Source organism: Oncorhynchus gorbuscha, linkage group LG21 (genome assembly GCF_021184085.1).
Source record: "Oncorhynchus gorbuscha isolate QuinsamMale2020 ecotype Even-year linkage group LG21, OgorEven_v1.0, whole genome shotgun sequence".
NCBI lineage: Eukaryota > Metazoa > Chordata > Actinopteri > Salmoniformes > Salmonidae > Oncorhynchus > Oncorhynchus gorbuscha.
This window is the reverse complement of record NC_060193.1, coordinates 20,506,035-20,533,785: the sequence shown is the minus strand read 5'-3', so window position 1 is coordinate 20,533,785 and position 27,751 is coordinate 20,506,035. Positions and strand designations below refer to the sequence as shown.

General features: G+C 45.4%; 2 long non-coding RNA genes and 2 pseudogenes across 2 annotated transcripts; 1 reads left to right on the top strand and 3 right to left on the bottom strand.

Annotated features, from left to right (window-relative positions):
- Positions 1-1,145: 1,145 nt before the first annotated feature.
- LOC124008181 lies at positions 1,146-5,464 on the bottom strand (annotated as a pseudogene).
- Positions 5,465-6,247: 783 nt separating this feature from the next.
- LOC124008182 lies at positions 6,248-9,584 on the top strand. The gene is made up of 3 exons (XR_006834064.1): positions 6,248-6,602; positions 6,910-7,074; positions 9,032-9,584. It is a non-coding gene; the product is annotated as an uncharacterized LOC124008182 (long non-coding RNA).
- A 204-nt stretch (positions 9,585-9,788) lies between these two features.
- LOC124008183 lies at positions 9,789-12,508 on the bottom strand. Its single transcript, XR_006834065.1, has 3 exons — positions 12,419-12,508; positions 10,466-10,753; positions 9,789-10,238 (listed from the first exon to the last, which is right to left on the bottom strand). It is a non-coding gene; the product is annotated as an uncharacterized LOC124008183 (long non-coding RNA).
- Positions 12,509-19,461: 6,953 nt separating this feature from the next.
- Positions 19,462-20,175, bottom strand: LOC124008920 (annotated as a pseudogene).
- Between the last annotated feature and the right edge of the window lie 7,576 nt (positions 20,176-27,751).

Below are 27,751 nucleotides of genomic sequence, written 5' to 3'. Positions count from 1 at the left end.
GGCGCATGTGACTAATAAAATTTGATTTAATTTAGTGGAGACCATTGTGCTCTTGGAAACTTAACACTAGAAATAGTTTTTATCCTTCCTCAGAAATATCTTGTAGATCTAAGGACAATTCTTTGGGTAAATGTTGCAAAATCCAGGTGTGGAAAGTTCTTTAGAGACTTACCCGGAAAGATTCACAGCAGTTATCACTGCCAAATGTGATTTTAACATGTATAAATAAATATTAAACCTTCTGAGACTAATCAAGAGATTAGGGTTTTATTTTTCAAATGTTAAAATATTCTGTCCATGTGGAAGAAAATTGTAAGTAGAATGATGAAAAATGTAATTAATTTTTGTTACATCAAAAAGAGGAAAAAGTAAAGGGGTGTGAATACTTTCTGAAGGCATTGGATGCCAAGAATTCTTTGATCATCTGCACAAACTACCCAGCATAGGGAAGTTGGCTTCCACAAAACGAACAGCCACACCCAAATGACCTCATCACCAGTCATATGATGGCTTATAAAAAGAGTTAATCTACCCCCCCCCCAACAGAATTTATACCAGTCATAATCAGTTACTTTGGGGCCCCAGCAACCAGGAACTGTCAGGGTCTCAATTTACTGATGAGCGTTAGAATACACAAGGTGTAAATTCAAAGAAAATTGTGCATCAGTCACTCAATTAGATTGTTAGCAGACATGGCCATCTAGTGATCTTCACTTGTAATCATGGCCAAAATACTGGATGGGGCCCTGACCTCCAGGGGGCCCCTCATTGTTTATTAGTTGCCCTCACTCTGATAACATTGCAAAATGTGTAGTACTGCAGAAAACTTTCTTTAAAAGTAACATTTTCTCTACGCCCCATGCCAAAATGTGTAGCTTTAATGCTATGCTTTATCTTGGCCAGGTAGCAGTTGTAAATGAGAACTTCTCAACTAGCCTACCTGGTTAAATAAAGGTGAAATAAAAATATAAAATTAACATTGTATGTTTTTAATCACCACCCCAAAGAAAGAGGGCCACCAGGTGCTCCCCCCCCCCCAACCAAATCTGTTACAACGCTCAAAAGCTAGAGCCAGCCTTCCAACATTACATGTACAAATACCTTGTTTGGAGAGGACACAATCAACCCAGAGTGAACAAACAAGATCAGTTTAAATATTTTATTAGGAAATGACACAGAAAGACATTCAAGGGACTCTTATAAAACCATGTAATTCAGAAGTACAGCTATACAAACCAATACAACCATTTACAGTATAGGTTACAATACATATGCATGTTTAATGAATTCTACTTTTCTAACTTACCAGGGGACTAGAACTTCAAAAATAGGGGTGCATTCAATAGGAACCAAAAGGGCCAAAACAGAGGGGCACTCTGTAGCATTAACCAGGAACTGTCATGGTCTCAATTTACTGCCCATTAAGAAATGCTTGTTTTCACAGCATGTGTTTTTGCTTGTGCACACTAAATGAATAAACCCCATAACAATATGCATCTGCTGACCTTAAGACTGTGTCCCTACTTGCTTATGGACGGAATTATCCATAAAACAAATCTGCACCTGACAATGATACCTAACAACCACCAAGATCATGGTTATATTTAAAAGGGCAATCTGGTATTCAAACAAAGACCCAGCCACTTGTTTGGTTAAGAGCTGAGGCTGGAGAACTATATGACTAACCACTCTGAAATTCGTAGACTGAGCCTTTGATAGATGGACTGACCATCTGAGCTCAAAATGATATTTGACCATGTTTTAAAGATAGTGTTTTCACAATTAGATAACTTAAACAATGGAGTAATAGGTTTATATTTGGAGCTCTGATGAACTTATGTTTTTAGGTGGGAGTTAAAGGTCATCAGGCATTTAAGTTTTATTTTTCGAGACTCAGTGGTTTAGCCTATATCTCAATTTTAAAATCCCAAAATGTTGCAGAATCAGAGACTGCCCCTTTAAAGACATTAGGCTGCATTTATACAGGCAGCACAATTTTTTTTCTCTCACTGTCATTCAACTTTGAAAAAGACCTAAAAAAAAATAGTTTTTTAAATTGTCAAATGACCAATTAGTTGAGGGGAAAAAATAAGAATTGGGCTGCCTCTCTAAACACAGACACATAGATTTTTAGTATGGAAAGGATTAGCATTTATATTACCTGTCCATGCCAAGCAGACGTCGCGTCATTTTCCTGACTCCTGTGTACCTAAAATCTTTAACCCCAAGTTTCATACAACTGGTCCCAGCTCCCATCTTACCTGGTTAGGTTCCTGCAGGCGATACCAAGAACATCTCTCCAGAGATGCTTCCAGAGTGAGTGTATTATGGTGAGAACTGGGGATATGGCAATAAAGGTCTATCAAACCCATGACACCGAAATAAATTGATGGGCAGTGAAGGGGCAGATCGGCATAGTTCAATTGTGATTGAGCGCTTGAAGCCGAGGGGACACAGAACGTTATTTGACATTTGATCATTATCAAGCATTTATCCCCCCTTCAAAATGGTTAAAGTATATGTGGTCCTTCTGTAGCTCAGTTGGTAGAGCATGGCGCTTGTAACGCCAGGGTAGTGGGTTCGATTCCCGGGACCACCCATACGTAGAATGTATGCACACATGACTGTAAGTCGCTTTGGATAAAAGCGTCTGCTAAATGGCATATATTATTATATTGAGAAGCAACTGATCATTCGTCATTGAATCATAAGATTAAGAATCTGCGATATGATTTAAAAATGTCTACACAATTCAGTTTTATTAAAATCATGTCCTGATTACAAATAAGAATGTTATCCACCTTAGTGTAACTCGCTACCATCAGCAAATATTTGTCCAACTAACAAATTTTAAAAACTAGTCCATCGTAGTGGTTTATTATGCTGTTGTACATTGTCGCAGAGCGCTACCTTTCCATAAGCCATAACTTGGCATAATTTCAGACGATATTTAAATTCAAACTAGCATGGTTGTTCAAAGGAAACACGTGTTCATATTCAATCACGATTATTAACATCCTTTTCGTAATAACGTGTTGCAGCTTTCAATCATTGAATTTCAGAAATTAGATTTTAGAGCAAAAAGTTTGTATCATGACACGTTACAGTATATCAAGAGGACAAAATCATGTTAACGTAAAATAAAAACGCACAACTAAATGGCTCGTGGGAGCCTGAGACTAAAAACATAGCTAAAGCACAATACTAAAACAATGCAAAAAATATAAGGAAACAATACAAGTGTAATAAAAGGGTTTTAAATGACGAGGTCATGCATTACAATTCCTCCTGAGAACGAAACGCGCTCAGCCACAGACGAGGGGGGTAAATTGCTGTGTGCATCAGGAGACGACGACGCAGATCTTGTTGAAATATTTAAACCTGGAAAGAGAGCAAACCACACACACGTCAACCGCCCGTTACACCCGCAGCGAACACGTGTTTCATTTATAAACAATCTACATTCATCTTTCTATTCTCATCAGCAACTTCAATCTGAATGGTCAAATTAATACTCTATCAGTTCCTCACTTTTACCAATGCATGATTTATGTTTAGCTCAATCATTGCCTACAAACCAGCAGTGCCAGCGAGATGATTAAGAATTACGATTTTTCGCAGAGCTCTAACACATGCTTTTTCTCCCAGTTCGAGCATTTCACAGTTAATCTGAAGGTTTAGCGAAGAGCGACTGTCAGACCATTCCTCTCAGAACTGAGGCATGATACCCATCTAAAGAGCGCATCAAGTGACCTTGGACCCTCCATATAGAGGATAGGTACTACTTCACCTCCCATTAGAATGTTTGTAGCGCAGGCCTATTCTCACCTTGAGTCAAACGCCGGTGTACGCTGCTTAGTAATAGCGAGCCGCAGGCGGTGGCGGCAACCTGTTGGCGTAGGGGTCGCTGGTACGTGGTAGGTTGTACATCGCGGGCCGAGAGATGGGAGAGAGTCGGGAACGCTCATAGGAGTAACCGTTACCGGCGGGGGGCATGGGGGGAGGAGGGGCCCTCCGAATGGGACTGCGGTCCCTGGTGTAGTACGCAGACGGGGGAGGAGGGAGGGGGCGACGCTCATATGGATCGAGGCCAGAAGTCATGAAACGCTCCCTGACCATGGAAGAGGGGGCGGGGGAGGAGGGGGTAAGGAGCCTACACGCCTCTCATCATAGGACATTATGCCGTAAGGGGCAGGACGAGCCCTGTATTTCTCATAGTAATCCACCACGGCATAGCTCTGCCTCTCACGCTCATAAGCACGCTCTGGGTAAGGGGCTCGTCGAGGGGAGGGGGTGGTGGAGGGGGGCAGGGTACCCGTGATGAGGGGGTGGCTGTCGACCTCTTAGATAGCTAGGGGGTGGAGGCTCATGCCTCTCCCCGGGGTAGCCACGGGGGGGCCAGTATCCCCCCCTCTCAGGTGGGGGTGGGGGGTAGTCGTCTTCCTCCTCATACCTGGGACGGCTCTTTGATATCTGAACATGGATACGTTTCCCTATTAGGAAAATAAATGCCAAAGAACATGATTAGGTGGAAGACCAGTAGTTGCCAGATTTCTAAATGTGTAACCTTCTCAAAGAGCATAACACTTAAAAAATCTTACCCTGGAATTCAATGTTGTCTAATCCCTTGATGGCATCCATAGCCTCGTCGGAGTTGTCCATGTGCACAAACGCGAAGTTTTTGACAATAGCACATTCAGAGACTGTGCCGTACTCCTCGAACAAAGTGCGGAGCTCATCATCGTTGCCTTTCTCCACGTTTGTCACGTGGAGTTTGACGGCTCCCTGGTTCTTCCCGCGACTAGCCTCGACATTTATCGCCGTGCCATGCAGCTTGTAGAGGTGCAGGCTGCGGATTGCTTTGGTGGCAGATTTACGGTCATCCATGTGGACGAAAGCAAAATTCTTGACGATGGCGCATTCTGTGACCGCACCGTACTGGGAGAACAACACCTGAATTTCATCCTTGTCTGCCTCCCGAGGGAGGTTCCCAATGAAGATCTTGACCATGCTTGAAGCAGTGTTGTAGAAAGCCTGATGTGAGGGGAAAGCTTAATGAGATTATGCGAACAAGCGAGATTGTCATTTAAACTAAGTACAGTGGTGCAAATGTGCACTTGTTATCGGCATCAAGCATGGGTGCTAGTAATCTAGTAGAATGTTAGCTAACCACTTTCGACAGAAACCGATCGTTCTAAAACCTCGATACGTTTATTTCAGCAATATTATCATGTCCAAATTTTATAGAAGCAAAAATAAAAATTCATAGAAAACGGCGTCGAATATTGTAAATCTCGTTGTCTTGCTACATTACCTAGCTATAGTAGCTAATTTAGCTAGCTTGCCACCCCAATACGCACGTACCCGTTCGAGAAACGGTACTCCAAAATATTTTATTGCAAAACAGAATATTTTTCAATGCGGGTAGACAGAGTTCATACCTCGAGTCAATGTCGAATGTTTTAGCAGTAGCTATTTATTTTCTATTGACCAAGAAAGATTGAATGGAACGCTTACCTCAATCAGTTAGCTGCTTCACGGTCGTGAAAAAAATGGCTACACTGGCGTGCTAAAGAAGCCCGCCTATAGAGATGCGTCAACACAGCTGATTGGTTAGACAACCGTTGTTCAATGATTAGCATGGGAATGGACCAATGGAACAACATCTACGTTTATTCGAGTAATTCAGAACGCCAATGACACTTCAAGTTGTTACAATGTATCTAACACACAACGAGTACGGACCACCTCTGTCTGTGACATGAATTAGTTTGCTTTAAATGTATAATACTAAATAGCTTGTAGGGTTGGTTATTATCCTAGTTAGGTACATATGAATATACTACTATTCGAACCAACTAATTCAAATGGTATTACATATATTAGCTTGCCTGTTATCCGTATTTTATTTAACAAACGTTTTTCTGTTTAAAAATAACAACTTTATTACCGCCATTATCTGTCGGGCTATGTGTGGCATGCAACCATCAGTTTCACTGCTTCTGATTTTTTGGCATTCTGATTAGATGGCAGTCAATTGAAGTAAACTCTCCTTTCCCAAAACAGATCATTTGACACGCAACTGAATCACATAATTATTTGGTTTAATTGATACTGCGTATTTTAAGACTGTACTCACACGGTCATAAAATAGATATATGGGCCCGTCTGTTACTGAAAAGCGTAAGGAAGTTGCATGGAGCCTTCAAAGGTGAACGCATAAAACAGACGTTCCCTAAGCATCTCATGCTATTTGGAAATGACATAATTTCCCATCACAGGATCAAGGCAAGCAGCAGTCACTGCCACTGGGGGTGCTGTTTCGGGTGCTGCTGACGTAACGATCGTCCTCTTGCGGTTTTTTGCTGTCCAGTTCCCTCCAACACTCGTTATAGTAGGCACACAACTTGGCGTGTCAGTAGACAATTCGCTGTGCCCGTTCAAGTAGACAAAGCAAGTCAATCGTTGGACACAGTTTTACTGGAGCCTGACCTTTTGAGACGCTGCGGGCAAAACCACTATTCTTACCACCGAGATAAAGACCATTTCAAGTTGGATATTCACGCTTTCAAACCTCAATCCACTTGAGCCACAGACACCAAGTAAGTGCCATGATGTTAGAAAAACTGCGCACAACATTGCACAGGTCTTATTTTCACAATTTGGACATTAATTTACCAACGCGAATAAACATGTGGAAATGTGAGCAGCATTTTCTATTCCTAGTTGAATTAGTTAAGAGTGTAAACGAAAGGACACTTTTTTTACATTACCATTTCAATTGCTCCTTGGACATGTGACCTACTGACTTCAAACAAGGTTCAGAATGTCCACTGACTACCCTTATATTGCACACTCTTTAGTTTGTCCATGTTCATCTCCATGATTTTTCTAACTTTTAAATTTCAGAATGTCCATGGACTGTCAGAGATGAGCGGAAACGTGAATGATCCCGGAGCAGCTGGCGGGAGCCCCGGGGAGAGTTCTCTTTTCTTTGTGAAGGGCAGGGTACCCTGGAATGGGTTCACCTTGAGAGAGGGGCCCTGGAAATCATTGCGGTTTCAGCATCGTCCGGTGAGCGCCCCCTGGCCCTTAAACCCGGGGGAGAGGGTGTAAATCTCATGCCGGGCCATACCCATATCAGCAGCAGGTATCCCAAAATGAACAGCCTCTGGCACATAATGTAGGTAAGGGAAGTTGGCAAAAAAGATACTTAACTTCGGGATACGGATTGGCTCGAATGGCAGGGTCGGCCGGGGAATTTGTCTGAGGAGGGAGGCCAACATCTGATGTGTGTAGTGCCATCCACGCCCATTGATTTGCTGCGGAACCATAAAACGGACAGAAGAAACCTAGGTTCCCACTGGGTACGGATCACTGAATGTCAACTTGATCAAATTCAAAATGGAGCGTACCCACCTGTCGGGGTCACACTCAAATCACCCGTGGTGTGACTGTGACCCCCTCATGTCAAAGTGAGGAAAATCAATGAAGCGCTAGTAAAGGTGGTTCCTATGGCTCTGTCCCGGAGGGCTGACTGGGAAAGCAAATGATCGAAAGGGGATGATTATTTCGTTGCTTCTTCCGACACCCAGTGCAATTGTGCAGATCGATACTGCGAGGGGTATTAGGGTTTAAGCCAATAGGTATTGCACTGGCTTTTGATGTTGATTGGGTGTAAAAAGCCAGTTAAAGCGGCGAATGATGTCCCGTTAGTAAGACAAAAGCCTCTGATACCACCGGGCGTGACTCGAATGGATGTCAATTTGATGATATGACTGTAGCATGCTGCCCTTCGCGGTCGCACTCAAACCACCTTCGGGGTGGCTGTGACCCCCTCATGTCAAAGTGAGAATTCGATGAAGCAGGGGTAAACGGCGGGGCATATTTAAGAGTCTCGAGGTAGTCAAATGCCTCGTCATCTAATTAGTGACGCGCATTAATGGATGAACGAGATTCCCACAGTCCCTAGCTACTATCTAGTGAAACCACAGCCAAGGGAACGGGCTTGACAGAATCAGCGGGGGGCACTCGGACTGAGCAGGGGCGGCCAGACTCTGGGGCTGGAGGTTGGATACTTAGTCTGAGGGGATAAAAGCGGGCGGGTCACCAGGTGCACAGAGCTTGTTTCAGGTGCACAAGGACGCTTCCGAGGCGGGGGGCACTCCGAGCCCAAGCAGGGAGGCCGGACTCTGGGGCAGCACTCAGGCCGGAGGTTGGAGTGGGGACTTAGTCCGAGAGCAGAAAAAAAGCAGGCGGGTTACCAAGTGCACAGAGTCTGTTTCGAATTCGACGTCTACAGTCCCGCTGTCAGGAACCACATGCCACTGGTACCCGTTACAGACTCTGTGCACCTGGTCCCTGACAGCGGGACTGTAGACGTCTTAGTAATTCCAGGAGTTACACTCTAAGACCAAGTAAGAGGGGTGTTGACCGTGGAGGGAAAGTAGATGTGGAGGCCTGTAGTTTCCAGGGAGTGGGCAGGCAGGGAGTGTAGGCCTAGAGGCCAGGAGTCAGAGGTCACCAGGTCAATGGGTGCCTGCCTAGAGGTCAGGAAGGCCCAGGGAGAAGGCCCAAGTTAATGTGTAAGTGACCAAAGAGCTATTGAACTTAGAATGTTTACAAAATTCATAGGAGTAATGGTTAAAGAGCTATTGAAATGAGAAAATGTTGATTTGTCACTGTTGACGGTCCCTAATTGCTGTTGGTAGACGTAAGGAAAACTACAGGTGAATATCCGTCAAATATCCAACCTGAATCTGTCTTTACCTCGATCAGCTTACCCAACTTTACAGAATAGATATAGAAACTTTGGAAGTGAACATTCAGAATGGTTTAGTTATCAGTAAAATCTAATGAAGATAGTCTTGTTAGTGCTTACGACATTTGCAGATTATGATATGTAACATGAACACCTCTATGAAAAAGGCTACATTCAAAGCACAGTGGAATGACCCAACCAATGGACGTTTGAGGAAATGCTGACTGGGGTGGAGTGTGAATATTGAATATTCCTCTGTTTTTCTCTTAGACCAAGTTAACCAGAAAGTGAAAGACGACATCCCTTCAATTGCATCAGCCATCATAAGATCCATCATGGAGGTGTCTCACACTGTGGAAACAGAGGAGCTGATGACATGCCTCCAGATCTACACTGCATATTGCCCCTGGACACAAGTACCAGGCTGAGGACCCAGTGAGGCAATTGTGCATTGAGTTTCTTTCATAGATTACTTTTACTACAATAACAGCCATATTGTATTATGTTTTCTTTAAATTAGAAGCAGTTTTCTTAAAATGCTTAACATTCTGATAGCTTAAATCAGAATGTTGACTGTGGCAACAAGCTATCAGTACCTCAAATGTTTTTATATTCTACCTTTATAACCCACCCCCCATTATTCAGACTTATGTTATTTTATCAAATGTGACATTAAAGAATGTGAATATTACCCTTTTTCATGATACCCAAATAAAAGCAAGTATCAGAATTCAATGAAGGATGATGTTAGGGTGGGGGAAGGATATTGTTATGTCACTGTTTTGGAAATGTTGATTATAACAATTAAACCATTTTGATTTGATTATTGTGTTAAAGGCTTTGGCAAGTACAAGCAACAAATTTGACCTGTGAGGAACAAAGGAACATTCTGAAAAACTGGCTATACCTGTATATGTTTTAGTCTACCTGCATGTGAGATGATATGACCCCTATTTTCTCTATCTTGGAGCTGAAGTTAGTGAGCCAGTCAAACGATGTAAAATTCAATTGCTCACATCTTCTCACAATCACATTTATTCATTGAGTGCCTAGCTGAATCACAATAGGCCATAGTAACTTCAAATGAACGGACTTGTAGTCGGTGAAGACATATTGGCAAGGTCCCCTATCCCTAGGTGACTGTCATCCCCTCTTCCACTCTCTTGCCTGGCAAATTTAACCAGAAATAGAACTATGAAGGCAGAGAAGGAGAAGAGACAGGGCAACTCGCTCTGAAGCCAGTATGGCCCAGCGCAACTTGGGCCTGGACCTGAATGCGTTCATGCTCATCTACCTGCAGGAGGTACCCCCCCCCCCCCCCTCCCCTGAAAACAGCAGTAGACTCCAGAGTCAGACAGAGAGGCGTGGTGGATGAGGTAGCCGTTTCTCCCGTGAGCGATCCAGCGAGTGGGAGCTGTTCTTCTGGAGAAGGTCCAGCTGGGTTAGAGGCAGTGCATCTCGTTCCCAGTATACAGGGCTGTGGGCAGGGAGGTCATTAGAAAGAATAGAAAAGATATTAGAACCAATACTGCAATGTAGTAACATTGTTAGACTGGTAGTTGGATCTGAAATAACCCGTTATACTTTGATAACATACATGAATCACCCAATATAAATGCATAAATGTGTCGACTGATTGGTGTGTAGTAGGTGGCTTATTGAAAGCTTAAAGAGCCCCTGAAGTGGAAATGGGCATCAGCTCACCTGTACACAGAGACAGAGGGACACAGCAGCACAGTATCCAAGGAGGCTGTGATGTCAACAGGCTTCAGGAGTGACCGATGGAGGATCCGCGGAGTGGGAATGTCATCCTAGTCATGCAGACAAGAGGTCGGACAGTCCTGGCAACATGTTTCTATGATGACCTCTTGGCCCAGGACAATGGAGAAACCTTGTAATTTCTCTAGTCGTCTCTGAACCACCCCAGACCGAAGGGCCGCACCCGGGATCCCCTCTCCTGTGCTCACATTGAGGACCTGTGTATGGCACAACCTAAGTAGAACAAAGGAAGTTAGGAAACAGCACTTATAGTGGCTGTAATGACACCACACCTCTCACTGTTACAGATAGAAAAACTTAAACCTGTAGTAGTCTGCTGCTCTTGCCTCTGAGGCAAATCTACTCACACAGGTCAAACTTTCCCTTTGTCATGCATTGATGGCAGGCAATGGGACACTGTGAAAATGTTGCTTAAATATAAGTAAGGATATGTCTCCAATGTAACTACACTCACCCAATCCTCTTCCTCTCTCCAAGTTCCCCACAGCAATTTCAACCCTGCCACACACCCCATACTGTGAACACCTCCCCCAGCCACACTTAATTTTTCCCTGGGCAATTGCCCATGCTGGGATGCGTGTGATATCTGCACTTAACTAAACATCCTGCACCTCAAACTGAGCCAGGGTCACATCCCGCACCTGGCAGGTATAGAGTCCAGACCCAGGTGTCAGTGAGGACAAGGTTATGCTCTCCACCTCTGAGGCGTGACTGGAGAAGAAGAATCATAAAACACGGGATGAGATGTTAAAAACTGTCCATTGTGCCAATAGGTTAAGGGTGGCGCATGGGCAGAAAGAGGCAGGAGGTTCACTGGCGAGCATGCTGAGTTTAGATGCGAGGTAAGTCCTGTGTCTCAAAGGCGGAGGCAGGAGCCTGAGGGCGAGTCTGGCTGGCCACCATAAGGGATGATTGAAAAACCTGTACACCCCCTTGTTCTATCCTGACCAGAGCTCTATATTGGATATTGGAGTATAGTCACAGAGCTCTCCATAGATTGATGTTCCTTCTTTGCTTGCTTGGAGCTCTCTGCAATCCCAAGCCAAACCTTTGCCTGTTGGTTTCGGAGTGCTCCAAGTCCACAGCAGGTAACACTAGGGGAGATTCACTCTTTCACAGTTGGTGATGTCAGCCTTCAGCAGACTGGTGGGAGCTCTACTGGTCTGGATCACTATTGGAGATGAGCTGTAGCCTGTGTCCAAGATTCCCTAGATGGTCCACTTGATCAAAGGGTGTAGGGAGGAACCAGGGCAGACCAGAGAGGCAGGGTTAAGGCTGAGTAGGGCCACAGTGCAAGTCTTCCCAGTGCCACACTCAACCAATGTGGCTTCAGAAGGAGAAACACTATGCCACACCCCAGACAGGAGCATGACCAATAAGCTCACAACAGCACAATCCATGATCCCGTAGGGCTTTCTCCAAGTATTTCTATGATATGTACAGTTGAAGTCAGAAGTTTACATACACCTTAGCCAAATACATTTAAACTCAGTTTCACAATTCCTGACATTTAATCCTAGTAAAAAAATCCCTGTTTTAGGTCAGCTATGATCACCATTTTATTTTAAGAATGTGAAATGTCAGAATAATAGTTGAGAGAATGATATATTTCAGCTTTTACTTCCTTCATCACATTCCCAGTGGGTCAGAAGTTTACATACACTTAATTAGTATTTGGTAGCATTGCCTTTAAATTGGCCTAGAGAGAAAGAGATGGGAGAAATAGGATGGAGACAAGTTTAATTATAAAGGGTCTACTAAGCAGGGGAAAATGTGTCCATACAATTAAAAATAAATACGACATTTAGTATATAATAATATTTTCATTATCGACACCTACACAATTTCACAATTCCACTTAAAATAATTTCACAATACCTTTGAGCACAATTCAACTTCCGTACCAACCTCTTGTGCAAGGAAAGAACACGAGGCCTAGAGGACTGTAGAAACAAGACAGGGGATCAGTTGAAAAGGATACAAAAAATATACTAAGCATGGGCAAAGTATGTCAAATGGGATTTAAAGTAATGAGGGGGATTGGCAGAATGTTCTTAAAACATGTAATCCACTGTTTCATTTGATAAATGATACTTCTGTATAAATGATCAATTAATGTAACATTACCTCCATATATCCTCATTGGACAGTATAAGACACCGAGGTTTACTTACCTCAGAACAGCAGTCTCCTACAGTACAGTGTGTCCACTACACCTATCCACAGATCATGGTTCTAACAACCTACAAAAAGCAGGTGCTAAGAACACCAGGGCTAATATTGTCATAAATGCGAGAGCAAAAGCCAAAACATGAAATATATTTAAGAGTGTGACGGTGAGGAACATGGTAGGGTATCTAGTGGTTGAGTGATGGGAAGCGTCATTGAGCAATTAAGCGCCTTGAGATCACAAGAGATGACATTTTGAACTTTGCGATGGCAAATGTATAAAGTGGGTAATTTCCCCCATTACTTAGAAAATAAATAAACATTAAAACGTATTTTCAGTAGAATGGACTGAAATGGCATAGATTAAGTTAGTGCTGATGCATATTGGCTTCTCATGACGACAAAGAGTATTTTGTCTGAAATCAAAACGTCATCTGTAAAGAAAAGAAAATCATACATAAACGCAGCTTTTGGGTATCTTGGTATAAAAATCGGCATATCATTTAACAAAAAATGTCTAACAAATCAAATATACATTGGTAGTTAAGTTAAATCACTATGCCGACAGTTACGTCGCAAAACGTATTGAATACCGGTAAATACCACCTACAGCCAAGACCAAACCAAATAAAGCGAAGTTATACTTAAAACGTTATTGTGTGGTGTATTTCTCAAACTGTAGCTAGATACATCTCTTACATTTCTGAAAGATATCTCCACAATCTTCGCAACATTCAGGTTTACCAAAATTACATAAATTGCTCTTTAACTATTATTCAAATATTCCATTCATAAATGTCACAGTTTAGGTTTTCATCAATTAACATTACATTATTTGTTTAAGTATGGAGTGACCACAAGCAATATAGAGTCTTCTAGTAAATCGCAGGTGAACGCAACGCAATCCGCCACAGGCGAAGTGGGGTATAGCGCCACGTGCATCAGGAGACAACGATAATCTTGGCAGATAATTTAAACCTGGAAAGAGAGCAAACCACACAAGTCAAAGCGCATTGTACTCATGGATGAACTGTCATGTTTGTCATTTATTATCATGTCTTGTCCCTGTGCTCCCCATGCTATTCGTTTCCCTCTGCTGGTCTTATTTGGTTCTTTCCCTCCTTCTATCCCCTCTCTCTCCCCCTCCCTCTCTCACTCTCTCGCTCTCTCTTCTCTCTATCGTTCCGTTCCTGCTCCCAGCTGTTCCTATTCCCCTAATCATCATTTAGTCTTCCCACACCTGTTCCCGATCCTTTCCCCCTGATTAGAGTCCCTATTTATTCCTTTGTGTTCCGTTCCTGTCCCGTCGGTTCCTTGTTTAGTATTCACCATGCTGTGATTGCGTTTCGCCCTGTCCTGTCGTGTTTTTGCTGTGATTGTGTATCGCCCTGTCCTGTCGTGTTTTTTGCCTTCATCAGATGCTGCGTGTGAGCAGGTGTCTCTATCAACTACGGCCTGCGCCTACCCGAAGCGACCTGCAGTCTGTGGCCGCTTCTCCAGTTATTCCCCTCTACAGACTAGAGGATTTTTGTTATTCCCTGTTTGGACTTAAATAAACTCTGTTTCTGTTAAGTCGCTTTTGGGTCCTCTTTCACCTGCATGACAGAAGGAACCGACCAAGGAATGGACCCAGCGACTTCAGACGCTCGTTACACTGCCGTCGAGATCCAAGGAGCCATGCTCGGCAGACACGAGCAGGAATTGTCTGCTGCTCGCCATGCCGTGGAGAACCTGGCCGCTCAGGTTTCCGACCTCTCTGGACAGTTCCAGAGTCTACGTCTCGTGCCACCTGTTACTTCCTGGCCTGCCGAGCCTCCAGAACCTAGGGTTAATAACCCACCTTGCTACTCCGGGCAGCCCACTGAGTGCCGCTCCTTTCTCACGCAGTGTGAGATTGTGTTCTCTCTCCAACCCAACACATACTCTAGAGAGAGAGCTCGGGTTGCTTACGTCATTTCACTCCTTACTGGCCGGGCTCGAGAATGGGGCACAGCTATCTGGGAGGCAAGGGCTGATTGCTCTAACAAATTCCAGAACTTTAAAGAGGAGATGATTCGGGTTTTTGACCGTTCAGTTTTTGGTGGGGAGGCTTCTAGGGCCCTGGCTTCCTTATGCCAAGGTGAACGGTCCATAACGGATTATTCTATTGAGTTTCGCACTCTTGCTGCCTCTAGTGAGTGGAACGAGCCGGCGCTGCTCGCTCGTTTTCTGGAGGGACTCCACGCAGTGGTTAAGGATGAGATTCTCTCCCGGGAGGTTCCTTCAGATGTGGACTCTTTGATTGCTCTCGCCATCCGCATAGAACGACGGGTAGATCTTCGTCACCGGGCTCGTGGAAGAGAGCTCGCATCAACGGTGTTTCCCTGCTCCGCATCGCAACCATCTCCCTCCTCTGGCTTTGAGACTGAGCCCATGCAGCTGGGAGGGATTCGCATCTCGAATAAGGAGAGGGAACGGAGGATCACCAACCGCCTGTGCCTCTATTGCGGAGTTGCTGGACATTTTGTTAATTTATGTCCAGTAAAAGCCAGAGCTCATCTGTAAGCGGAGGGCTACAGGTGAGCGCAACTACTCAAGTCTCTCCATCAAAGTCCTGTACTACTTTGTCGGTCCACCTACGCTGGACCGGTTCGGGTGCTACATGTAGTGCCTTGATAGACTCTGGGGCTGAGGGTTGTTTCATGGACGAAGCATGGGTTCGGAAACATGACATTCCTTTCAGAGAGTTAGAGAAGCCTACGCCCATGTTCGCCTTAGATGGTAGTCATCTTCCCAGTATCAGATTTGAGACACTACCTTTAACCCTCACAGTATCTGGTAACCACAGTGAGACTATTTCTTTTTTGATTTTCCGTTCACCGTTTACACCTGTTGTTTTGGGTCATCCCTGGCTAGTATGTCATAATCCTTCTATTAATTGGTCTAGTAATTCTATCCTATCCTGGAACGTTTCTTGTCATGTGAAGTGTTTAATGTCTGCCATCCCTCCCGTTTCTTCTGTCCCTACTTCTCAGGAGGAACCTGGCGATTTGACAGGAGTGCCGGAGGAATATCATGATCTGCGCACGGTCTTCAGTCGGTCCCGAGCCAACTCCCTTCCTCCTCACCGGTCGTATGATTGTAGTATTGATCTCCTTCCGGGGACCACTCCTCCTCGAGGTAGACTATACTCTCTGTCGGCTCCCGAACGTAAGGCTCTCGAGGATTATTTGTCTGTGTCTCTTGACGCCGGTACCATAGTGCCTTCTTCTTCTCCGGCCGGGGCGGGGTTCTTTTTGTTAAGAAGAAGGACGGTACTCTGCGCCCCTGCGTGGATTATCGAGGCTGAATGACATAACGGTTAAGAATCGTTATCCGCTTCCCCTTATGTCATCAGCCTTCGAGATTCTGCAGGGAGCCAGGTGCTTTACTAAGTTGGACCTTCGTAACGCTTACCATCTCGTGCGCATCAGAGAGGGGGACGAGTGGAAAACGGCGTTTAACACTCCGTTAGGGCATTTTGAGTACCGGGTTCTGCCGTTCGGTCTCGCCAATGCGCCAGCTGTTTTTCAGGCATTAGTTAATGATGTTCTGAGAGACATGCTGAACATTTTTGTTTTTGTCTATCTTGACGATATCCTGATTTTTTCTCCGTCACTCGAGATTCATGTTCAGCACGTTCGACGTGTTCTACAGCGCCTTTTAGAGAATTGTCTCTACGTAAAGGCTGAGAAGTGCTCTTTTCATGTCTCCTCCATTACTTTTCTCGGTTCCGTTATTTCCGCTGAAGGCATTCAGATGGATTCCGCTAAGGTCCAAGCTGTCAGTGATTGGCCCGTTCCAAGGTCACGTGTCGAGTTGCAGCGCTTTTTAGGTTTCGCTAATTTCTATCGGCGTTTCATTCGTAATTTCGGTCAAGTTGCTGCCCCTCTCACAGCTCTTACTTCTGTCAAGACGTGTTTTAAGTGGTCCGGTTCCGCCCAGGGAGCTTTTGATCTTCTAAAAGAACGTTTTACGTCCGCTCCTATCCTCGTTACTCCTGACGTCACTAGACAATTCATTGTCGAGGTTGGACGCTTCAGAGGTAGGCGTGGGAGCCATTCTATCCCAGCGCTTCCAGTCTGACGATAAGGTTCATCCTTGCGCTTATTTTTCTCATCGCCTGTCGCCATCTGAGCGCAACTATGATGTGGGTAACCGTGAACTGCTCGCCATCCGCTTAGCCCTAGGCGAATGGCGACAGTGGTTGGAGGGGGCGACCGTTCCTTTTGTCGTTTGGACAGACCATAAGAACCTTGAGTACATCCGTTCTGCCAAACGACTTAATGCCCGTCAAGCTCGTTGGGCGTTGTTTTTCGCTCGTTTCGAGTTTGTGATTTCTTACCGTCCGGGTAGCAAGAACACCAAGCCTGATGCCTTATCCCGTCTGTTTAGTTCTTCTGTGGCTTCTACTGATCCCGAGGGGATTCTTCCTTATGGGCGTGTTGTCGGGTTAACAGTCTGGGGAATTGAAAGACAGGTTAAGCAAGCACTCACGCACACTGCGTCGCGCGCGCTTGTCCTAGTAACCTCCTTTTCGTTCCTGTTTCCACTCGTCTGGCTGTTCTTCAGTGGGCTCACTCTGCCAAGTTAGCTGGTCATCCCGGTGTTCGAGGCACTCTTGCGTCTATTCGCCAGCGCTTTTGGTGGCCGACTCAGGAGCGTGACACGCGCCGTTTCGTGGCTGCTTGTTCGGACTGCGCGCAGACTAAGTCGGGTAACTCTCCTCCTGCCGGTCGTCTCAGACCGCTCCCCATTCCTTCTCGACCATGGTCTCACATTGCCTTAGACTTCATTACCGGTCTGCCTTTGTCTGCGGGGAAGACTGTGATTCTGACGGTTGTCGATAGGTTCTCTAAGGCGGCACATTTCATTCCCCTCGCTAAACTTCCTTCCGCTAAGGAGACGGCACAAATCATTATTGAGAATGTATTCAGAATTCATGGCCTCCCGTTAGACGCCGTTTCAGACAGAGGCCCGCAATTCACGTCACAGTTTTGGAGGGAGTTCTGTCGTTTGATTGGTGCGTCCGTCAGTCTCTCTTCCGGGTTTCATCCCCAGTCTAACGGTCAAGCAGAGAGGGCCAATCAGACGATTGGTCGCATACTACGCAGCCTTTCTTTCAGAAACCCTGCGTCTTGGGCAGAACAGCTCCCCTGGGCAGAATACGCTCACAATTCGCTTCCTTCGTCTGCTACCGGGTTATCTCCGTTTCAGAGTAGTCTGGGTTACCAGCCTCCTCTGTTCTCATCCCAGCTTGCCGAGTCCAGCGTTCCCTCCGCTCAAGCGTTTGTCCAACGTTGTGAGCGCACCTGGAGGAGGGTGAGGTCTGCACTTTGCCGTTACAGGGCACAGACGGTGAGAGCCGCCAATAAACGCAGGATTAAGAGTCCAAGGTATTGTTGCGGCCAGAGAGTGTGGCTTTCCACTCGCAACCTTCCTCTTACGACAGCTTCTCGTAAGTTGACTCCGCGGTTCATTGGTCCGTTCCGTGTCTCCCAGGTCGTCAATCCTGTCGCTGTGCGACTGCTTCTTCCGCGACATCTTCGTCGCGTCCATCCTGTCTTCCATGTCTCCTGTGTTAAGCCCTTTCTTCGCACCCCCGTTCGTCTTCCCTCCCCCCTCCCGTCCTTGTCGAGAGCGCACCTATTTACAAGGTACATAAGATCATGGACATGCGTTCTCGGGACGGGGTCACCAATACCTAGTGGATTGGGAGGGTTACGGTCCTGAGGAGAGGAGTTGGGTTCCGTCTCGGGACGTGCTGGACCGTTCACTCATCGATGATTTCCTCCGTTGCCGCCAGGATTCCTCCTCGAGTGCGCCAGGAGGCGCTCGGTGAGTGGGGGGTACTGTCATGTTTGTCATTTATTATCATGTCTTGTCCCTGTGCTCCCCATGCTATTCGTTTCCCTCTGCTGGTCTTATTTGGTTCTTTCCCTCCTTCTATCCCTCTCTCTCCCCCTCCCTCTCTCACTCTCTCGCTCTCTCTTCTCTCTATCGTTCCGTTCCTGCTCCCAGCTGTTCCTATTCCCCTAATCATCATTTAGTCTTCCCACACCTGTTCCCGATCCTTTCCCCTGATTAGAGTCCCTATTTATTCCTTTGTGTTCCGTTCCTGTCCCGTCGGTTCCTTGTTTAGTATTCACCATGCTGTGATTGCGTTTCGCCCTGTCCTGTCGTGTTTTTGCTGTGATTGTGTATCGCCCTGTCCTGTCGTGTTTTTTTGCCTTCATCAGATGCTGCGTGTGAGCAGGTGTCTCTATCAACTACGGCCTGCGCCTACCCGAAGCGACCTGCAGTCTGTGGCCGCTTCTCCAGTTATTCCCCTCTACAGACTAGAGGATTTTTGTTATTCCCTGTTTGGACTTAAATAAACTCTGTTTCTGTTAAGTCGCTTTTGGGTCCTCTTTCACCTGCATGACATGAACGCGCTCAGGTTCAGAAAAATGCCCTGCATTCTTTATAAAGCTATATTACGATTTGACATTGTTCAGTTGAAGCAGATTTTGAGAGTTTATAAAGGCTAATGAGATGGAGAAACAATGTCCTTGGACATTAAGCGTCAACGTGAGGTTATCCCCAATTCGATATATAAAAATAAATACATAAATGGAGCTAGATAGGGAGTGGACTTGCATAGTATAATACCCTGTCTCTGATATCTCACCTTGAGTCAAACGCCAGTGTGCGTTCAGTAAGAGTAGCGTGCAGGAGGCAGTGGAGGGACCCTGTCAGCGTAGGTACCCCCCTGACATGCAACCTCTGTAATAAGGGGGGTTCCGGATCCCTCCCTGTCCACAGGGTAGCCGTGAGGTGCTGGCCAGTATGCGCCATTATTTGGTGGGGGGCCGTAATCCTCTTCCTCCCGTCCGGGACGTATTTTTGATATCTGAACGTGAAGATGTCTGCCTAAAGAGGAAAACCATGTTTACCAGTCAGACAGTGACACACAAAACCAAAGTCCATATTTAACATTGAAACTTCCCAACAGTTTAATAGTGAATATTAAATGAGGGTCTTTGTTTCTTACCTTGGTAGTCAGAGTTGTCTAATCCCTCTATGGCATCCATGGTCTCATCAGAGTTGGACATGTGGACAAAAGCAAAGTTTTTGACAACAGCACATTCTGTGAATGTGCAATTACTCCTCAAACAAGGTGCGGAGCGCATCTTCTTCGCCTTTCTCCACGTTAGCCACGTGAAGTTTCACCGGACCCTGGTTCTTTCCCCTGCTTGGCTCCACATTGATTGGCCTGCCATGAAGCTTTAAGAGGTGCAGGCTGCGGATGGCTTTGGTGGCAGACTTACGGTCATCCATGTGGACGAAGGCATAGTTTTTTTTTTTTACTTTGCACATTCTGTCACTGCACCATGTTGAGTAAACAGAGCCTCGAGCTCATCCTTCTCGACCTCGTTAGGGAGGTTTCCAATAAAGATCTTCACCATATTTGTGTCAACGCAAAGCCTGTGAGAGGAGAGGCATGTCAATATACCAGTTAGCTGCAAATTAAGTTGTGATGGTGAGAGTGGGCAGAAGTGAAAGGAAATGTTTAACGTTAGACGTTACCTGAAGTTAGCAAGCTAACATTTTTATTTATTTATGTATTAACACAAAATACAAAAAAATGAAATAAACAATCAAGAGTACATAAACCTAACAGACTTACATATCAATATTAATTTTCAATTTGTTAAATACTTTTATGGTTCGTATTGCTTTTACTGATTATTTCAAAATAATATTTCAATTCCATCTTAAATAATGTGAAGAGGGGTTTGTTCTCTGCCCACTTCATTTTATGGACAAAGAATCTTCCATGAAAAATAAACAAATTAACAATGAAAGTTAAATCAGGGTCCATATAATTTAGTTCAAAATAAAACATAATATCAGTCTTTCAAATTAATATTGATAGTTGTTTCTTTTAAAATAAAATCTTCTAACTCACACCAAAATCTTCTGACATTATAGCAGTCCCAAAATAAATGGTGAAGAGTATCTGGGTCACAATCACAAAACACACATTTGTCATCAATAGCTATTTTAAATCTGTGTATACTAAAGGTCTTTACAGGGTAGATTCTATGAATGAGTTGGTATTATACTTCTTTCACATTAGATATACAATATTTACCAGATAACGAAACTTTGTTCCAGTTCACTTGTCCCAGGGCTGCATTCCAGTACATTTTAGCAGAAGAAATGGTAACATAGTTTCCTTATATACAGGTTATTCCATTTATAGTTTAAAATGTCAATACATTTAAATTGCATTGAGGCTACAAAATCCTCAACAGTTGCACTTGGAGTATTGTTATATTCTCCTAAAAGAAGAAGAGCACCTTTAGGGACAGCGCTAACAATCATTTGAAACTCCTTGGGAGTGAATGTAGTATTGTGTGTTCTAATAAATTCTGTATAATCATATAGTTGTCCATCATTACTCAATAAATTGTTTAACCCCAATAATGTTGTTGTCAAACCAGTTCTGGAAAACCAAAGACTTTGTGTTTGAACATCAGGTTCCAAGTTAGAAGTACTTGTTTATAAAAGTTTGCAAGTTTAATTGTGATTTTACCCATATCAAAGTTGCATTTGAGTAAGAATTCTAGACCACAAATTTGTAGGAATATTAAATTAGGGATGATAATTCCAGATGCAACCCTCATTTCTTAAATAGTTTTGTATCCATTTAATCTTAAAATATTATATTAGAGGTTTTAAAATCCAGAGCATTCAACCCTCCCTTACATTGGGTGCTACATATTACCGCTTTTCTTAAATAATAAGGTTCATTCCTCCATATGAAGTTAAATAATTTAGTATCAACCATTTGACTTACTGACAGAGGAACATCCAAGTCAAGGGAGGTATAAACTCATCTGGACCTTCAGATTGTGATAACAGTACACGTCCAGATAAAGACAGATCTCTTAATAACCAGGAATGAAATCTCTTTCAAATTCTCTCTAGAATATAAGAGACATTTAAGCTGGCCCTTTCTTTCTGATCGTTGCTAACTGTAATACCAAGATACGTGATCACATCTTTTACAGGGATATTACATACTGAGTTAAAGTCACATCTTTTCAACGCAAATAATTCACATTTCCTAATATTCAGAGATGATACATGTGTGAAGGCATTAATACACTCAATAGCTTTGACTTCATTATGATCTTTCAAAAAAAAAATGGTGTCGTCAGCCAATTGTGAACATTTTCTATTTGTCTTGTATTTTTGTTTTTATTTTATTTCACCTTTATTTAAGCAGGTAGGCTAGTTGAGAACAAGTTCTCGTTTGCAACTGTATCTGAATACCGCTAAAACAATCCTTATTTATATGAAGTGCCATAACTTGTGTGACCAATAAAATAAGTGGAAATTGGGCATCCTTGTTTAGTTCCACATCTAATCTTTGTGAAGTTCCATGGGAAAATTTAACAGAGCTGTTAATATTATTGTAGTGTCTTAATTACACTTTGAAAATAATGACCAAAACCAACATATCGAAGTCTCAAAAAGAAAATGTTAAACTATATCAAATGCCTTGTAAATGTCTACACATAAAATAAAGCCATCTTCCATAATGTGCTCATTGTCAAGTCCAATACTAGTAGAATATTATTACATATATGTCTGCCCTTCATAAAACCAGACTGGGTATCGTCAATGATTTGGTCAAGACCTTTTTTTAAGTCTTTCTGGAAAGATGAATGCAAGTCACTTTCCATCATTTTTAATTAATGTGATTGGTCTCCAATTTTCTAAAATCATACCATCTTTGTTTGGCCTTATGTCATAGAAACAGGTAGGACCCCTAAATAAATTGCCTCCTTAAAAACAAATTCAATGATATCCTCCTGAAAATATTTATAGATTTCACTGATAAGGCCATGATTCCCTGGAGATGTGTTCTCTTTTAACTGTCATGCAGGTGAAAGAGGACCCAAAAGCGACTTAACAGAAACAGAGTTTATTCAAGTCCAAACAGAAAACGACAAATCCTGAATCCTTAACAGGAAATGTCCAAACAGGGAATAACAGAAATCCTCTAGTCTGTAGAGGGGAATAACAGGAGAAGCGGCCACAGACTGCAGGTCGCTTCGGGTAGGCGCAGGCCGTAGCTGACAGAGACACCTGCTCACACGCAGCATCTGATGAAGGCAAAAACACGACAGGACAGGGCGATACACAATCACAGCACGGTGAATTCTAAACAAGGAACCGACAGGACAGGAACGGAACACAAAGGAAGAAATAGGGACTCTAATCAGGGGAAAGGATCGGGAACAGGTGTGGGAAGACTAAATGATGATTAGGGAATAGGAACAGCTGGGAGCAGGAACGGAACGATAGAGAGAAGAGAGAGCGAGAGAGTGAGAGAGGGAGGGGAGAGAGAGGGATAGAAAGAGGGAAAGAACCTAAGACCAGCAGAGGGAAACGAATAGAATGGGGAGCACAGGGACAAGACATGATAATAAATGACAAACATGACAGTACCCCCCACTCACCGAGCGCCTCCTGGCGCACTCGAGGAGGAATCCTGGCGGCAACGGAGGAAATCATCGATGAGTGAACGGTCCAGCACGTCCCGAGACGGAACCCAACTCCTCTCCTCAGGACCGTAACCCTCCCAATCCACTAAGTATTGGTGACCCCGTCCCGAGAACGCATGTCCATGATCTTATGTACCTTGTAAATAGGTGCGCTCTCGACAAGGACGGGAGGGGGAGGGAAGACGAACGGGGGTGCGAAGAAAGGGCTTAACACAGGAGACATGGAAGACAGGATGGACGCGACGAAGATGTCGCGGAAGAAGCAGTCGCACAGCGACAGGATTGACGACCTGGGAGACACGGAACGGACCAATGAACCGCGGAGTCAACTTACGAGAAGCTGTCGTAAGAGGAAGGTTGCGAGTGGAAAGCCACACTCTCTGGCCGCAACAATACCTTGGACTCTTAATCCTGCGTTTATTGGCGGCTCTCACCGTCTGTGCCCTGTAACGGCAAAGTGCAGACCTCACCCTCCTCCAGGTGCGCTCACAACGTTGGACAAACGCTTGAGCGGAGGGAACGCTGGACTCGGCAAGCTGGGATGAGAACAGAGGAGGCTGGTAACCCAGACTACTCTGAAACGGAGATAACCCGGTAGCAGACGAAGGAAGCGACCAGAGCGTATTCTGCCCAGGGAGCTGTTCTGCCCAAGACGCAGGGTTTCTGAAAGAAAGGCTGCGTAGTATGCGACCAATCGTCTGATTGGCCCTCTCTGCTTGACCGTTAGACTGGGGATGAAACCCGGAAGAGAGACTGACGGACGCACCAATCAAACGACAGAACTCCCTCCAAAACTGTGACGTGAATTGCGGGCCTCTGTCTGAAACGGCGTCTAACGGGAGGCCATGAATTCTGAATACATTCTCAATAATGATTTGTGCCGTCTCCTTAGCGGAAGGAAGTTTAGCGAGGGGAATGAAATGTGCCGCCTTAGAGAACCTATCGACAACCGTAAGAATCACAGTCTTCCCCGCAGACAAAGGCAGACCGGTAATGAAGTCTAAGGCGATGTGAGACCATGGTCGAGAAGGAATGGGGAGCGGTCTGAGACGACCGGCAGGAGGAGAGTTACCCGACTTAGTCTGCGCGCAGTCCGAACAAGCAGCCACGAAACGGCGCGTGTCACGCTCCTGAGTCGGCCACCAAAAGCGCTGGCGAATAGACGCAAGAGTGCCTCGAACACCGGGATGACCAGCTAACTTGGCAGAGTGAGCCCACTGAAGAACAGCCAGACGAGTGGAAACAGGAACGAAAAGGAGGTTACTAGGACAAGCGCGCGGCGACGCAGTGTGCGTGAGTGCTTGCTTAACCTGTCTTTCAATTCCCCAGACTGTTAACCCGACAACACGCCCATAAGGAAGAATCCCCTCGGGATCAGTAGAAGCCACAGAAGAACTAAACAGACGGGATAAGGCATCAGGCTTGGTGTTCTTGCTACCCGGACGGTAAGAAATCACAAACTCGAAACGAGCGAAAAACAACGCCCAACGAGCTTGACGGGCATTAAGTCGTTTGGCAGAACGGATGTACTCAAGGTTCTTATGGTCTGTCCAAACGACAAAAGGAACGGTCGCCCTCTCCAACCACTGTCGCCATTCGCCTAGGGCTAAGCGGATGGCGAGCAGTTCACGGTTACCCACATCATAGTTGCGCTCAGATGGCGACAGGCGATGAGAAAAATAAGCGCAAGGATGAACCTTATCGTCAGACTGGAAGCGCTGGGATAGAATGGCTCCCACGCCTACCTCTGAAGCGTCAACCTCGACAATGAATTGTCTAGTGACGTCAGGAGTAACGAGGATAGGAGCGGACGTAAAACGTTCTTTTAGAAGATCAAAAGCTCCTGGGCGGAACCGGACCACTTAAAACACGTCTTGACAGAAGTAAGAGCTGTGAGAGGGGCAGCAACTTGACCGAAATTACGAATGAAACGCCGATAGAAATTAGCGAAACCTAAAAAGCGCTGCAACTCGACACGTGACCTTGGAACGGGCCAATCACTGACAGCTTGGACCTTAGCGGAATCCATCTGAATGCCTTCAGCGGAAATAACGGAACCGAGAAAAGTAACGGAGGAGACATGAAAAGAGCACTTCTCAGCCTTTACGTAGAGACAATTCTCTAAAAGGCGCTGTAGAACACGTCGAACGTGCTGAACATGAATCTCGAGTGACGGAGAAAAATCAGGATATCGTCAAGATAGACAAAAACAAAGATGTTCAGCATGTCTCTCAGAACATCATTAACTAATGCCTGAAAAACAGCTGGCGCATTGGCGAGGCCGAACGGCAGAACCCGGTACTCAAAATGCCCTAACGGAGTGTTAAACGCCGTTTTCCACTCGTCCCCCTCTCTGATGCGCACGAGATGGTAAGCGTTACGAAGGTCCAACTTAGTAAAGCACCTGGCTCCCTGCAGAATCTCGAAGGCTGATGACATAGGGGAAGCGGATAACGATTCTTAACCGTTATGTCATTCAGCCCTCGATAATCCACGCAGGGGCGCAGAGTACCGTCCTTCTTCTTAACAAAAGAACCCCGCCCCGGCCGGAGAGGAAGAAGGCACTATGGTACCGCGTCAAGAGACACAGACAAATAATCCTCGAGAGCCTTACGTTCGGGAGCCGACAGAGAGTATAGTCTACCTCGAGGAGGAGTGGTCCCCGGAAGGAGATCAATACTACAATCATACGACCGGTGAGGAGGAAGGAGTTGGCTCGGGACCGACTGAAGACCGTGCGCAGATCATGATATTCCTCCGGCACTCCTGTCAAATCGCCAGGTTCCTCCTGAGAAGTAGGGACAGAAGAAACGGGAGGGATGGCAGACATTAAACACTTCACATGACAAGAAACGTTCCAGGATAGGATAGAATTACTAGACCAATTAATAGAAGGATTATGACATACTAGCCAGGGATGACCCAAAACAACAGGTGTAAACGGTGAACGGAAAATCAAAAAGAAATAGTCTCACTGTGGTTACCAGATACTGTGAGGGTTAAAGGTAGTGTCTCAAATCTGATACTGGGAAGATGACTACCATCTAAGGCGAACATGGGCGTAGGCTTCTCTAACTCTCTGAAAGGAATGTCATGTTTCCGAACCCATGCTTCGTCCATGAAACAACCCTCAGCCCCAGAGTCTATCAAGGCACTACATGTAGCACCCGAACCGGTCCAGCGTAGATGGACCGACAAAGTAGTACAGGATTTTGATGGAGAGACTTGAGTAGTTGCGCTCACCTGTAGCCCTCCGCTTACAGATGAGCTCTGGCTTTTACTGGACATGAATTAACAAAATGTCCAGCAACTCCGCAATAGAGGCACAGGCGGTTGGTGATCCTCCGTTCCCTCTCCTTAGTCGAGATGCGAATCCCTCCCAGCTGCATGGGCTCAGTCTCAAAGCCAGAGGAGGGAGATGGTTGCGATGCGGAGCAGGGAAACACCGTTGATGCGAGCTCTCTTCCACGAGCCCGGTGACGAAGATCTACCCGTCGTTCTATGCGGATGGCGAGAGCAATCAAAGAGTCCACATCTGAAGGAACCTCCCGGGAGAGAATCTCATCCTTAACCACTGCGTGGAGTCCCTCCAGAAAACGAGCGAGCAGCGCCGGCTCGTTCCACTCACTAGAGGCAGCAAGAGTGCGAAACTCAATAGAATAATCCGTTATGGACCGTTCACCTTGGCATAAGGAAGCCAGGGCCCTAGAAGCCTCCCTACCAAAAACTGAACGGTCAAAAACCCGAATCATCTCCTCTTTAAAGTTCTGGAACTTGTTAGAGCAATCAGCCCTTGCCTCCCAGATAGCTGTGCCCCATTCTCGAGCCCGGCCAGTAAGGAGTGAAATGACGTAAGCAACCCGAGCTCTCTCTCTAGAGTATGTGTTGGGTTGGAGAGAGAACACAATCTCACACTGCGTGAGAAAGGAGCGGCACTCAGTGGGCTGCCCGGAGTAGCAAGGTGGGTTATTAACCCTAGGTTCTGGAGGCTCGGCAGGCCAGGAAGTAACAGGTGGCACGAGACGTAGACTCTGGAACTGTCCAGAGAGGTCGGAAACCTGAGCGGCCAGGTTCTCCACGGCATGGCGAGCAGCAGACAATTCCGGCTCGTGTCTGCCGAGCATGGCTCCTTGGATCTCGACGGCAGTGTAACGAGCGTCTGAAGTCGCTGGGTCCATTCCTTGGTCGGTTCCTTCTGTCATGCAGGTGAAAGAGGACCCAAAAGCGACTTAACAGAAACAGAGTTTATTCAAGTCCAAACAGAAAACGACAAATCCTGAATCCTTAACAGGAAATGTCCAAACAGGGAATAACAGAAATCCTCTAGTCTGTAGAGGGGAATAACAGGAGAAGCGGCCACAGACTGCAGGTCGCTTCGGGTAGGCGCAGGCCGTAGCTGACAGAGACACCTGCTCACACGCAGCATCTGATGAAGGCAAAAACACGACAGGACAGGGCGATA